Source organism: Mastomys coucha, unplaced genomic scaffold (assembly GCF_008632895.1).
Source record: "Mastomys coucha isolate ucsf_1 unplaced genomic scaffold, UCSF_Mcou_1 pScaffold20, whole genome shotgun sequence".
NCBI lineage: Eukaryota > Metazoa > Chordata > Mammalia > Rodentia > Muridae > Mastomys > Mastomys coucha.
The window spans coordinates 137,359,266-137,372,115 of NW_022196903.1; the positions used below are offsets into that span (position 1 = coordinate 137,359,266).

A 12,850-nucleotide genomic window follows, 5' to 3' on the forward strand; every position below is an offset into this window, starting at 1 on the left:
GAGGGCTCTGGGGAGGGAGGGAGGCCTGGTATTAGATGACATTACAGGGATCAGGGTTGAGACCTGGGCCTCCAGCATGACTTTGTGCATCATTGAGTAGCATAGAGGTGGCAGTAGACAGCTGCATCTGGAGTCACATGCATTAGAGCCTGCCTTTCAGTGGGGTCCCCTCCACATACTGATAACCCAATACATCCCACCAAACCAGCAGGGCTCCGGTATCTTAGAAGACACACCTGAGAGCTAGCGACATCAAGATCCTGATGCCACGTCCGCATGCCTAGCCTTTTCCCAGACCCCAGGATTCCCAAGCAAGCTATAGGCAGACTTTGAAGAACTGAGAGGCAAAACTAGAAATTACAATATTATGCAGTAATAAAGGATGGTGTGTTTTATGCACCTGTGGTCTGCATTTCATACCTGGTGGCGTAAAGTATTTATTTTCTTTACCTCATGACTGAATTCTGGAGTTCCAAGGGGGCATAACTCATGGATAAAGGCTCTTTTAGTCACAATAGCTGCTCACAAAATGTTTATTGTTGGAGAAGCAGACTCCAGCCCACCTGGCCATGAAGTAACTGCTACAAATCTTGGCCAAATCCAGGTTTCCACAGAGAGGGGTGGCGGGGATATGTTCTCCTAGGAAAACAGCTTGGCCGAGAAAACAAACCGTCTATCGACATTAGGCTCACTAATATTTGCTGTTCTTAAGTCCAATGGAAAAGTACACAGAGAGAATACTGTGTAGCTTTCTAGTCAAAATGATATCCTGTCCAACCCAATCCAAACTGACCACGAGGCCACATTTTCCTTAATAATAAAGCCTATTGTGCTGGAGGGGAGTTAGAATGCTATGATTATCCCCTGTGGGGACGTGGCACTCTCGTTGGCACATACATCTCTTGAAAGCCCAGTCTCTCACTAGTACATTTAATTAAGATAATACAGTATTGATTTTGTGTGTGAGCGTTATGGGAAAGTTGGTAGAGGCCTTCATCCGAATCCAAGGATTTACCGAGGTGACCAGTCCTGTGATTCTGATGTTTATTTCATTTTCTTCTCTTACTAGAGGCTCCAAAATTCAGTTCTGTTCTGGACTTTCTACCCGGGTCAGTCCTACCCAGCCACCTGCTCCGGAGATACCAGCTGAAGAGTACCCATGATGCATTGCTGCAGGCTATCCGCGATGTGTTCATTCGTTGGATTCACAGTGCAGAAGTGGACCTGCCAGGAGGAGTCTTGTTACGCGTACCTTTATGAAATCACGCCTGCTTCTCTTTTGGGTTTGTCCACGCTCAGCAGTGAGACAGCTGGCATTTAGGATAGGTGTACTTGTCGTAAGTATGACCGAGTCCCTTCCGGCAGCTCATCCTCAGTGTTCCACAAGTTTGCTCCAGTTTGTTGGTTTCTGACTCTTAGCAGTCTGAATGGTGCAGAACCTGTAAGCAGAAATGTTGCTTTACTTTGCATCTACCCGGTTCTTTGCAGGGCAACCATGGTGCCCATCGGGTTTCTTGATTGTGAATTACCACCCTGGTCACTTCCTTTGCCCATTGTTTTTATCGGGTGGCGGGGTGCTTTCTTTCTCTTTGTTTTGTTCCAGTTCTTTGTGTTTTGAGACAAGGTCTCCCTCTGCAGCCCAAGCTGGCCTTGAAATCCTAGATTGCTACCTCACTGGTTTTTGAATCAGAGGGCAGGCACTGTTAATGCCCAACTCATCATATTTTGCATAGCTATCACATTTACATATGACAAGTTGGCCCCTTATGGGTCTTTCTGTCAGAAATGTCTTCCCTTATCTGCTTGAGACTATTGGGACCATGGAAAGCGCAGGAGAGAAATTTAGCAGTTTAGAGTGCTTCCTGCTCTTCCTCAGGGCCCAGAATGGGTAGGCTGCTTACAGAAAATCGAACGCCCTCTGCTGGCGCCTGCAGGTACCCGTACACAAACCACATCTCTCTCGCTGTCTCTTGTCTCTCTGTCTCTCTCTCTTTCACACACACACACACACACACACACACACACACACACACACACACACACACCCCTTTAAAATGTTTAAGGTTATTCTTAGATCTAGGTCATCCTGTCTGCCTTTCCTGGCACAGGTCACTGCTCAGTTAAGCTTTCCTCAACACTGAGGGGACCAGGGCTGCTGTAGCTCACACCAGGGCTGCTGTAGCTCACACCAGGGCTGCTGTAGCTCACACTACTTAGAACTTAGCTTTTTCTGGCCATGTGCACGTGACCTTACCTTGTGACGCTTCAATTCACAAAGTTTTAAACTTTCTGATGGTGTGGAATGATACACAGTAGAACTCTCACTTAAAATCTGAAGCTTACTGCTGATAGATTGTAGACAGAAAGGCAGAGAGATGCTCTTTCTGACGCCGGCAGAGTTAAGGAGCCAGGAGCACAAGAGTGAACAGCCCCCACTCGGCAAGATACCGTGTGCTGCTGAGTCAGCGGGTGACCCAGTGCATTGCCAAGTTAATGGCATTTTCAACTTACCATAATTTTATTAGTACATGATCTAAAAATAAACCAAGAAGCCACTAGCTTGGCAGACGCAGGAGAAAAAAACAAAGCTTATTTGAGTCACTCCTGAGGACTGAGACAGAAGTTCCTCAGGATGGAGACCCTACGTCCTGGCATCTCTCTCTCTCTCTCTCTCTCTCTCTGCCTTTCTCTTTTTTCTCTTTCATTGTTTACTTTTTTCTCTCTCCTCCTCTTCTCCTTTCTCTCCCTCCTCTGTCTTTATATGTGTATATACATTTTCAAGTACATGATTTGAGCGCGTTCAGTTACCAACATGTGGAGGCCAGCGATTACCTGAGGTGGTGTTCAGATAATCCACTTCTTTTTTTGAGACAGGGTTACTGCTTGGTTTGAACTCATTAAGTAAGCTAGACTGGCTGGCTCAGGAGCCTTAGGGACAACCCTGTCTGCATTGTCCCAGCAGCAGGATTCCAAAAGTGTGCCGCCAAGCCTGTTTATTTAAATGAGTGCTGTGATTAAACTTATAGCCTCATTTTTTTCCTTCTCAAGGAATATTATCTTACTTAGCTGTAATCACCTGGGCCTTTGAAGAAAGATGGAGCAAGGGGTGGGACGTGGGGTACCCAGTACCGCTGCTGACTGATGGGTTTCCTGCCTCTGCCCGAATGCCCAGTGCTTGATGCGCTCATATGTTGTAGATCAAACAGGGGTATTCCCCAAAGTTTCTCCCACTCTTAACCTCCTAGCAAGTAATGGTAATACCTCTTTCTGTTTAGAGCATTATATATTTATTTACTTACTTATTTTTAACTTCAAGCTGACCTTTAAATGAATTTTTGAGATACACCACTTTTTTTTCCCCATCTTTTCCATAGGGTCTCACAGTGTAGCCCTGGCTGTCTTGGAATGTGCTTTGGAGACCAGACTGGCCTTGAACACATTGATCCTCCTGTGTCTGTCTCCTGAGTCCTGGGGCTAAAGGCATGCATCACCACGTCTGGCGATATACACAATTCTTACATTTATTTCTCTGCTGACTTTGGGGTTGGGTCAGCAGAAGGTCTAGATTCAGGAGGGCTAGAGATCTGTTCCAGTTTTCTCACTTTTGAGAACAAACAGTGCCATTTGCTCCACAGTGTTATACCCTCTCCGATAAGATGACTTTATAAAGCCTCGGCTCCTGTAGTTTTTTTTTTAAAACAAGTTTCTTGCAAATGGGTGAGTAACCTGACTCCAAAAACAGGGCTGCAGAATTAGTCTATTTGTATTTATTTTATTTTATTTTATTTTTTGGTCTTAAGGTGTTTTATTGTAGAAAAGAGAGAGAGAAAAGGGTAGAGAAGTAGAGGCCGGCCATGGCCACGTGGAGAGGGGAAGGGAGAGAGGGAGGTTAGGAGAGAAGAGAGCAGAGAGAGACCTGTTAGCATTCTTCTAATGCTATTGGTTCTTTATTGCCAATCTAAGGTAACTTTAAATTATTAGCATGTCACTTACACCTGCTCATGTAAGTTAGAAGATAAAACATTGAAAATATAGCAACATATTTCTATAGTTTCACATATGAATATTCTGTGTCTTTGAAAATGAGCTCCAGGGCATAACATAATTAAATTTGCATTTTTGCCATGTGAATGAATGAAATATACCCTATGTGATGATGGCTACCACTGTGAATCGCAGGCTATGTTAAGGGAATCTAAGATACTTGGTTTAGTTGTGGGTAAAAGTCTTATTAAACTAGTTATCAACAATAAGAGGAAGTTTAGGAATTTCAACATGTGGGTCTGACAGGTGGCTCAGTGGTTAAGAGTTCTTGCCGCTCTTGCAGAGGCCTGGATCCCTTCCCAGCATGCACACAGCAGCTCACAACCATCTGTAACTCTAGTGCCAGGGCATCTGGTTCCCTCTTCTGACCTCCATGAACAATGTTCATACATGGCGCAGGCATACATGCAGGCAAAACACCATGCACATAAAATAAAAATAAAGTTTAAAAATAAAAAAAAAACAATTAAAAGATCACACACCCAAGTTAAGCAGATCAGAAGTCTATATATCTCAGTGAACTTCGATACGTTTAGAATAGTCACTCCGTAGCTGTGGAGATTCATTCACATGGGTTTTACTTGTTTGATATCAGGCATATTTTTGTGCACATATCCAGCATCAATAATGAAAATCCTTGATAGATTTGGAATTCTACAAAACAAATAGCATTATGTCTTCTTTCATAAGTTGTGCCCATTATAGATACCCAGTCCTTCCACATCTCCCAATATTTAGCCTTCGTCCCCTTTTCTACATGTTACACTGTACTCACTTTTGATTATATATGTTAATTATTGCTAAGCTCTATATGTGAGGGAAAACATGCACTTTTTTTCTGAGATTGTGTGACCTCACTTAATATTATATATTTTAAGTTGACCCGTTTTTCTACGTAGTTTGTGATTACATTTTCCTTTAGAGGTAAATAGTATTCAACTATATATATATATATCACTGTTTCATTATTCATAATATTTCATTATTATATATTACTTTACATTAGTGAAAATTAGGTTTCCAAGTTTATGCATAGTTTCTTACTAGCCCACTTAGATAATTAGCTATTAGTCACTTTTCCTGTCGCTGTGACAAATACTTGAGAGAAGCACCTAAGGAAGGGAGGGTTTACTTTGTATCTCAGTTTGAGAGCCCTGTCCTTCATGGGGGCACACCTGCTCTGGCTGTGGCTTCAGGCTGTGAGGCAGCTTGCTACATTGTAGCCGGCTACATTGTCGCGAGGAAGTAGCAAGAAGAATGCTGCTGCTTACCTCCCTCTCGGCTGACAGGGCTGTAGTTGATGAACCGTTCCTACTGATGGATACTCACGTTGGTTTAAAGCTTTCCCTGTGAAAATGCTACTGTAGTCAGGAACCTTATAACAGGCCCTCTTATGGTCATGGAGGTGAATCTGTCATTAGTTCTCAGGAGTGGACTATGTGTCAAGTGGTGCATGGTCTTTAAATGGGGTAGGTGATGTGAAGTGTTCACTCGGGGATTATGTGTTTTGACTCCTACCACTCAAGTGGCAGTGGTCTCTCTCCACATCAATTCCGCCAGAATCCTAGTTATAGCTATGTAGAGTGCTTCTAATGACATGTTTTCATGGCCTGGGGGCATTTGTTTCGATATGTAAGTGGTGGGTTTGTTTCCTGCTCACTGAATCATTCGCGTGTGAGAGCTCTAGCTGGGCAGGGATCTTGGAGCTTATTGGATCTTTTGCGAGACGTGTTTTATCATTTTCCAAAGAGAGGTTAAATGCTGCCTAGGTTCTTGCTATATGTGTTTTCTATATTCTATTATGTCTTTGTGTGTAGGGAGGATGCATTTGTATGTGTGCCCATAGACACATGGGTGCACAATACATGTGTGCACATACCTGTGGAGGCCAGAAGTGACTTTCTCTATTGCTCTTCACTTCATTTTAAAAGACAGGATTCTCAGTGGGCTTGGAGGATGCCAGTTCTGCAAGGATGCAGCCAGCAAGCTTCAGAGATCCTCCTACCTCTGCATCTTCAGCACTGGTATTGCCGGCACCTTCCTTCATGCCTCCATTTTCATGTGGGTGCTGGGCCCTGAACTCTGGTCCTCATGCTTGCTTGTGGGATAAGTACTTTACCCACTCAGCCATCTTTCCAGCCTCCCTTTTTTCTTATTGAAAGTGGTATTTGATCAAGGCAAGGGTCTGTGAAGAAGATGTGTCTATATTTCAAGAGTTCTGATGGCTGCCCAGTGTCTGTCTGCTATTAGCATCACAACAGTGATGCTTATGGAGAGAGCCAGGTTGACATTCGGAGAATGATTTGACAAGTTCAGGATTCAATTCCTGGTTGTCTCCATGCCTGCATTTCAGGAAGCTTATCAGAGTCACTAGGAGTTAATTGTGCGAAATGACCAGCGGTCAGAGGTAAGCAACCTTTACCACGGTAGCCAGGAAGGGTAATGTTTGGTTATAGTTCCCTGTGGATAATGTTGGCTTCTTACTTAAACCAATCTGATTATTTTCTGTCTTATCTTTGTTACTAACTCCTTCTGCAGCTCTGAACAACAGTCTTTTTTTTTATTGGATATTTTCTTTATTTACATTTCAAATGTTTTCCCCTTTCTAGGTCTCCCCTTCAGATATCCCTTATCCCATACCCCCACTGCCTCTATGAGGGTGCTTCCCACCCCCCCTGGCATTGCCCTACATTGGGGCATTGGACCCCCTCAGGCCTAAGAGCCATTCCTCCCACTGATGTTCAACAAGGCTATCCTCTGCCACATATGCAGCTGGAGCCATGGGTCTCTCCATGTGTACAGTCTCCGGGAGCTCTGGGGGGTGAGGGTGGTTTTGGCCTGTTGAAACTGTTGCTTCCTCCATGGGGTTGAAAATCTCCTCATCTCTTTCACTCCCTTCTCCAACTCCTCCATTGGGGACCCCGAGCTCAGTCCAGTGGTTGGCTGCCAGCATCTGCCTCTGTACTTGTCAAGCTCTGGCAGAGCCTCTCAGGAGACAGCCATATCAGGCTTCCATCGGCAAACACTTCCCGGCATCCACAATAGCTTCCGAGTTTGGTGGCCATATGTATATGGGATGGATCCCTAAGTGGGGACAGTCTCTGGATGGCCTTTCCTTCAGTCCCTGCTCCACACTTTGTCTCCATATTTCTCCCTGTGAGTATTTTCGGAACCATAATCTTATGTGAGCTTTTTACCGGTCTGTAAACTGAAGGTGCACCCATGACTGGGCTCCTGTAGGCTGAGGGAGATGACAGCGACATGACTGGGCTCCTGTAGGCTGAAAGGGATGACAGCTACTGCGAGCACTCTGCTGCCTCAGATCCCCAGTGTGCTGACGTCGTTCATGGGCTTAGTCTCGCAAGCTGTGCATCCTCAGGCCACATCTTCAGCCTCTCCTTGCCTCAGTTTCCTCCTCGTAAAACAGGGATGATCGTTGTACTTTATTGGGTTGGTATGTAAAGTGCGTAGCCCGGTGCCAGGCACATAAATGCTCAACAAATGGTAGCTATTTGTTTTTATTGTTGTCATTATCATTCTCTTCAGCAATTTTCTTAAGCTTCCTTATCCCGAGCCCTTCTGTTGAAAATTGGCCGGGATGCTTCCACTATTATTCCCTCTCTATAGTCATGCTGTGGTATTTGAGCTGCCCTGTGATTGAATCTGCCAGGCACTTTGCTGGGATCTGCCTGTGGAGAGGCAGCGATTCCTGCCGACAGGAGCCCCTAGGGACGCTGCTTGGGTCTGGGCCAGAACTTCTTTCTTCTCCCTCAAGAGTCCCAGGGATTGGTACACCCACTCTCTCCTGCCTGCCACCACCTGTCCTTCCTCTCATATTTATCTTCTGTTCTGGATATCACACACGTGCGTTCTCTCTCTCTCTCTCTCTCACACACACACACACACACACACACACACACACACACACACGCACACATACCTCAAGTGTTCAAAAGAAAAGGAAATAATGAAGAGTATAGATTCAGCAGCTTCTGAGTGGGCTCTTGTAGGTTAGCAGTGCATCAGTTTGCGCATGCGCAGACATGGCGCCCTTTTTAGTTACTCTTAGTTTCAATCCTTCCTTGGTGCTCCTGTGTTGAGCATTATATATCACATATATGATATACATAAGACTATATATATAATATTATATTTATTGTATATTACATGTGTTCTAGTTTCTCTGTTGCTGTGATAAAATACTAAACAAAAGCAGCTTGGGGAGGAAAGGGCTTATCTGGCTTACCGTGCATCATGGAAGGAAGACAAAGTAGGGATCGAGCCGGGTAGGAACCTGGAAACAGGGACTCCACTGGAGATTACAGAGGGCCGTTGCTCAGCGGCTTCCTCTCTACAGCAAGCTCAGCCTGCTTTCTTTGACACTCCAGGCTCACCTTCCCGGTGAGGGCACTGCCCAGAGTCGGCTGAGCCCTCCCATATCGATTATCAACCTAGAAAACACCCACAGACTTGTCTATGAGTCAAGCTGATGGAGGCAGTTCTTCAGCTGAGACTTCCTCTTCCAAGGCGATCGCAGTTTGTGTCACACTGACAGACACTAACCAGTATGTATATTATAGCGCGTGGACTGTCTGTGGAGGCATTGCGGGAATGGATGTGGCACCGTCTGTGCTCCACACCACTGAGAATGAGGTGGCACATCTGAGGATAACGTTACTGTTGGATACGCTCTAGACAGGGTACCTACATCCTCCAGTGTCACGGTCTATGTCACAACTGGCCACATAGTGTTTATAGGATCCTAGTTCGACTACTTCAGGCTGGGTGAGTCCTATGTTACATGACACAGAACTACCTCATATGCCCACTGTAGCACGGTGGGGTTCAAATGTTTCCTTTTCACTTAGAAACCTGCTTTCCTTCTTTATTTCCCACCTCCCTAGTTCCAGTGGCAGCAAATCTTTTAGAAACACCGAAAAGAGCCTGAGAGTCACAGCATAGATGTAGCAGCTGAAGACCATCTAATTTCAAAGCCCATGGTATTAGGGAAAGAGCCAATAAATTATGGGATAGAATCTGAAACCGGAGACCATCTGACTTCAGAGCCTGCCAAGGAGTCTTGGATTTAATGGGATGAATGTTTTATTTACAAATATGAGTATGTAACATATGAGACTTTCATCTCTGTCAGTCTCTCATCTACCTGGGTCAGGGTGGGCACAGGGTGGGTGGGAGAGGATGGGGATGGGGGGAAAGGGATGCCGAGGGGAAGGAGGGAGGGAGGGAGAGAGAGTGGGAGCATGCTCAAAGCAGGCTTCTGAAATCAAAACAGTATTGGGTATTGACATTGCAGACCCCAAAACTGGGCTTCGCCGGAAAATAATAACAAAAAGAGATAGATTTCTGTTGACCCTATTTGAAATTACAGGAGCTAGGTCAAGAGGGCTAATTTTGGTGTTTTACTTAAGTGTACATTTGCTTTTCTTCCTGAGAACACAGAGACTGCTGTTCTCTGAAAGAAGTTGGCTATCATGCAGAAATCAAAAATGGAAAGACAAGGACAAGTTCTGGTTTTAGGAAAGCATAGGGGCAGAATAGAAAAAGAGAGGAAATGAAATGATCTCACAGTTGGAATAATGGCCTTCACTAGAGAAGTAATTCTTAGTCTGGGGGGGGCATCAAGTGACACTTTCACAGGGACACATTGGGTATTTAGATTACAGTATATAACAGTAGCACAATTATAGTTATGAAGTAGCAATGCTAGCACTTGGGAGGCAGAGGCAGGCAGGTTTCTGAGTTTGAGGCCAGCCTGGTCTACAGAGTGAGTTCCAGGACAGCCAGGGCTATATAGAGAAACCCTGTCTCAAAAAACCAAAAAGAAAAAAGAATGAAGTAGCAATGAAATAATTTTATAATTTTATGGTTGGGGGTCAATACAAAGCAAATGAAGAACTATATTGAAGACTGCAGGATTAGGGAGGTTGAGAATTACTGCTCTAGAGCCTGGTAGGTGGAGAAAGAGAGAGAGAGAGAGAGAGAGAGAGAGAGAGAGAGAGAGAGAGAGCAGGATGGAAAGGGAGAGATAGATAAAGATAGATAGATACATAGATAGATAGATACATAGATACATAGATAGATAATACATACATAGATAGATGCATAGATAGATAGATAGATACATAGATAGATAGGTAGGTAGGTAGGTAGATAGATAGATAGATAGATAGATAGATAGATAGATAGAACAGGAAGAAGTTTCAAAGATAGGAGTTTTATATTGACAAGCAGTTTGGTATTTTCTTCATGGAGCCAGCATAGTCTATGTGTGCATGGGCCACCTCAGATGGCAGAGCACCATTGTCCAACAGTATTATCTACTTGCGCACTTGAACATCCTTCTGTTTCCTCAGTGACATATTCATTGACTCAGAGTTATGCCATAGGGCAAGAAGCTGACCAAGGACCTGAATGGATGATTAGAAGACACTCAGCAGATGACAGAAGCAGAAAGAATGGAGAAGGGAGGATCTGTCCCGACAAACCTAAACAGTGACTGTAGGCCCATTGGCCAAGGTGGTCACCAAAGCCTCTGTATGTAAGAGTCACAGGCAGCTTATGTATGTCATTCTCCTCAGGGACCAGAGGGACACCTTCCAGACTCAAGTGCTCTTGCTTTAGCTACTAGGTCATGCAAATTCTTTGTGTTTCTAGATGTGAATGTGCAGAAGACAATTAAAGAATGAGAGAAGACAGAAGATTACACAATCCTCATAAAAACATTAAGCCTCTTAATTAAGCTACAAAATTCATCTAAAAGAATGGTTTAAGCTGGGCAGGGTGGCACATGCCATTAATCCCAGCTCTCGGGAGGCAGAGGTAGGCAGAACTTTGAGTTCAAGGCCAGCCTAAATCCAGGGCAGCAGGGCTACAAAGAGAAACCCTGTCTTAAAAAATAATCAAGTATGCATGTGTGTGTGTGTGTGTGTGTGTATGGAGAGAGGAGTGTAGGGAGAGGGAGGGGAGAGGAAGAGGGGGAGGGAGAAGAAGAGGGAGAGAGAGACAGAATGAATATGATTTAAATAAGTTTTAGAAAACCTAGCACAAAGTGGTTATTTTTCTAATTTCCTATCAAGAAGGGAACAGTGACAAAATTTCCATTAACCATATAATTAAGAAGCTAATCTTCTTTGCATGTGAGCATGAGTTATAGCATGAGTTAATATGTGACTTCTCTCCTAGTAAAAACTTATGTGAAGGTTTCTTAGATTCTGGTCTTAGTTTTTCTTAGCTCTGAAATTCTAATCCAGAATTGTCCAGTTCTGCTTTAGTCTCTGAGGAATTTCTGTTCCTACCCATCAAGAAGTTTCTTCCAGCTTTTTTTCAAGATCGATCTCTCTCACACACACACAGACATACACACACACACACACACACACACAAGTGTGCACACACACTGTTCTAACTAGGCACACACACATTCACACACACACTCATGCACACACACAGTGTTCTACCTAGGCACACACACATTCACACACACACTCATGCACACACACACACAGACACACACACTCATGCACACACACTCATGCACACACACACACACACACACACACACACACACACACACACATACACACTGTTCTACCTAGAGACTCCAACAGCACTAGAGAATGAACTAGTGCCTTTTTAAGTGTGAGGTTCCAACTCAAATCAATGTCATGAAATATATTTAAAATTATATAATTTTATGTGTATGGGTATTTTGCTTGCATGCATGCTTGTGTAACATGCATGCCTGGTACCCTTGGAGGCAAGAACAGGGAGTCGGATACCTTGGAAGGTGAGTTGTAGATGACTGCGAGCCATCATGCGGGTGCTGAGAATTGAACCTGGGTCCTCTGAAAGAGCCGCCAGTGCTCTTAACTGCTGAGCCATCTCTTTAGATGTATTAATTCTTTAAAATATTATTTCTTACCAATAACATTGTTTGCTGTCTTTTCCCTCACGAGTGGGCCTTAATAGACTCAAATTTTGCATATAAAGACACTTTGTCTCCATCTTTAGCATGGCATCCGACCTTGAAAGAGCAGCTCACTGTGGCTCCACAATGTGTTCTTCCCTGTGCACATCCGGAGGAAGGAAGCCAAGAATGCTTCTCACACGCACTGGGAATTAGACACAGGTCCGTCACCGGGTAATAGTCCCTCGGAGCCTAACCCAATCTATGCTTTACTCCTACAGAGGCCACAACTGTTCTGACACTGCCTTCCAGGTTAACTTCTTTTCTGTTGTTGACTTTATCTAGTTGATTCATACAGAATGGTATTCTGTACCTGGAGTTTTTATGGCACATAATGTTTCTGAGACGTAAATACACTGAGGTCTACACTCTTAGCTCATCTTCCGTCATTGCTATACAGTGGCCTTTAGGCTTCTATGCCCCAACGTATCTAGATCATTTTCACTTTCTTAATTCTTTAGTCTTTTAGCTATGTTGGGTCCAATTTACAAAATCAAATGATGTATGTATTAAGGCATATGGCTTAACGTTTTGACATTCATATGCACTGTGATATAGTCATCACAATTAGGGCTGTTAACATATCCACAATCTCTCACAGATTTACTTGTCTTTTTCTTATGATGAGAACTTCTAACATCTATGTTCTGTGCAAACCAGCTAAGATGATACAGCATCATCTTATCAACTACCATCCCGATATAACTAGGTCACTAGAATGTGTTCGTTGCTTACATCCCTGTAACCTTTGCACCTTTCCCTGTTCCCTACATCCCCCGAGCTCCCGCTGGTTCCCTTGGCATGCAGACCTTCAGTTTG

General features: G+C 44.0%; 1 long non-coding RNA gene across 1 annotated transcript; it reads right to left on the bottom strand.

Moving 5' to 3' along the window:
* Positions 1 to 519: 519 nt before the first annotated feature.
* Positions 520 to 8,658, bottom strand: LOC116099775. The gene is made up of 2 exons (XR_004122376.1): positions 8,291 to 8,658; positions 520 to 1,439 (listed from the first exon to the last, which is right to left on the bottom strand). It is a non-coding gene; the product is annotated as an uncharacterized LOC116099775 (long non-coding RNA).
* Between the last annotated feature and the right edge of the window lie 4,192 nt (positions 8,659 to 12,850).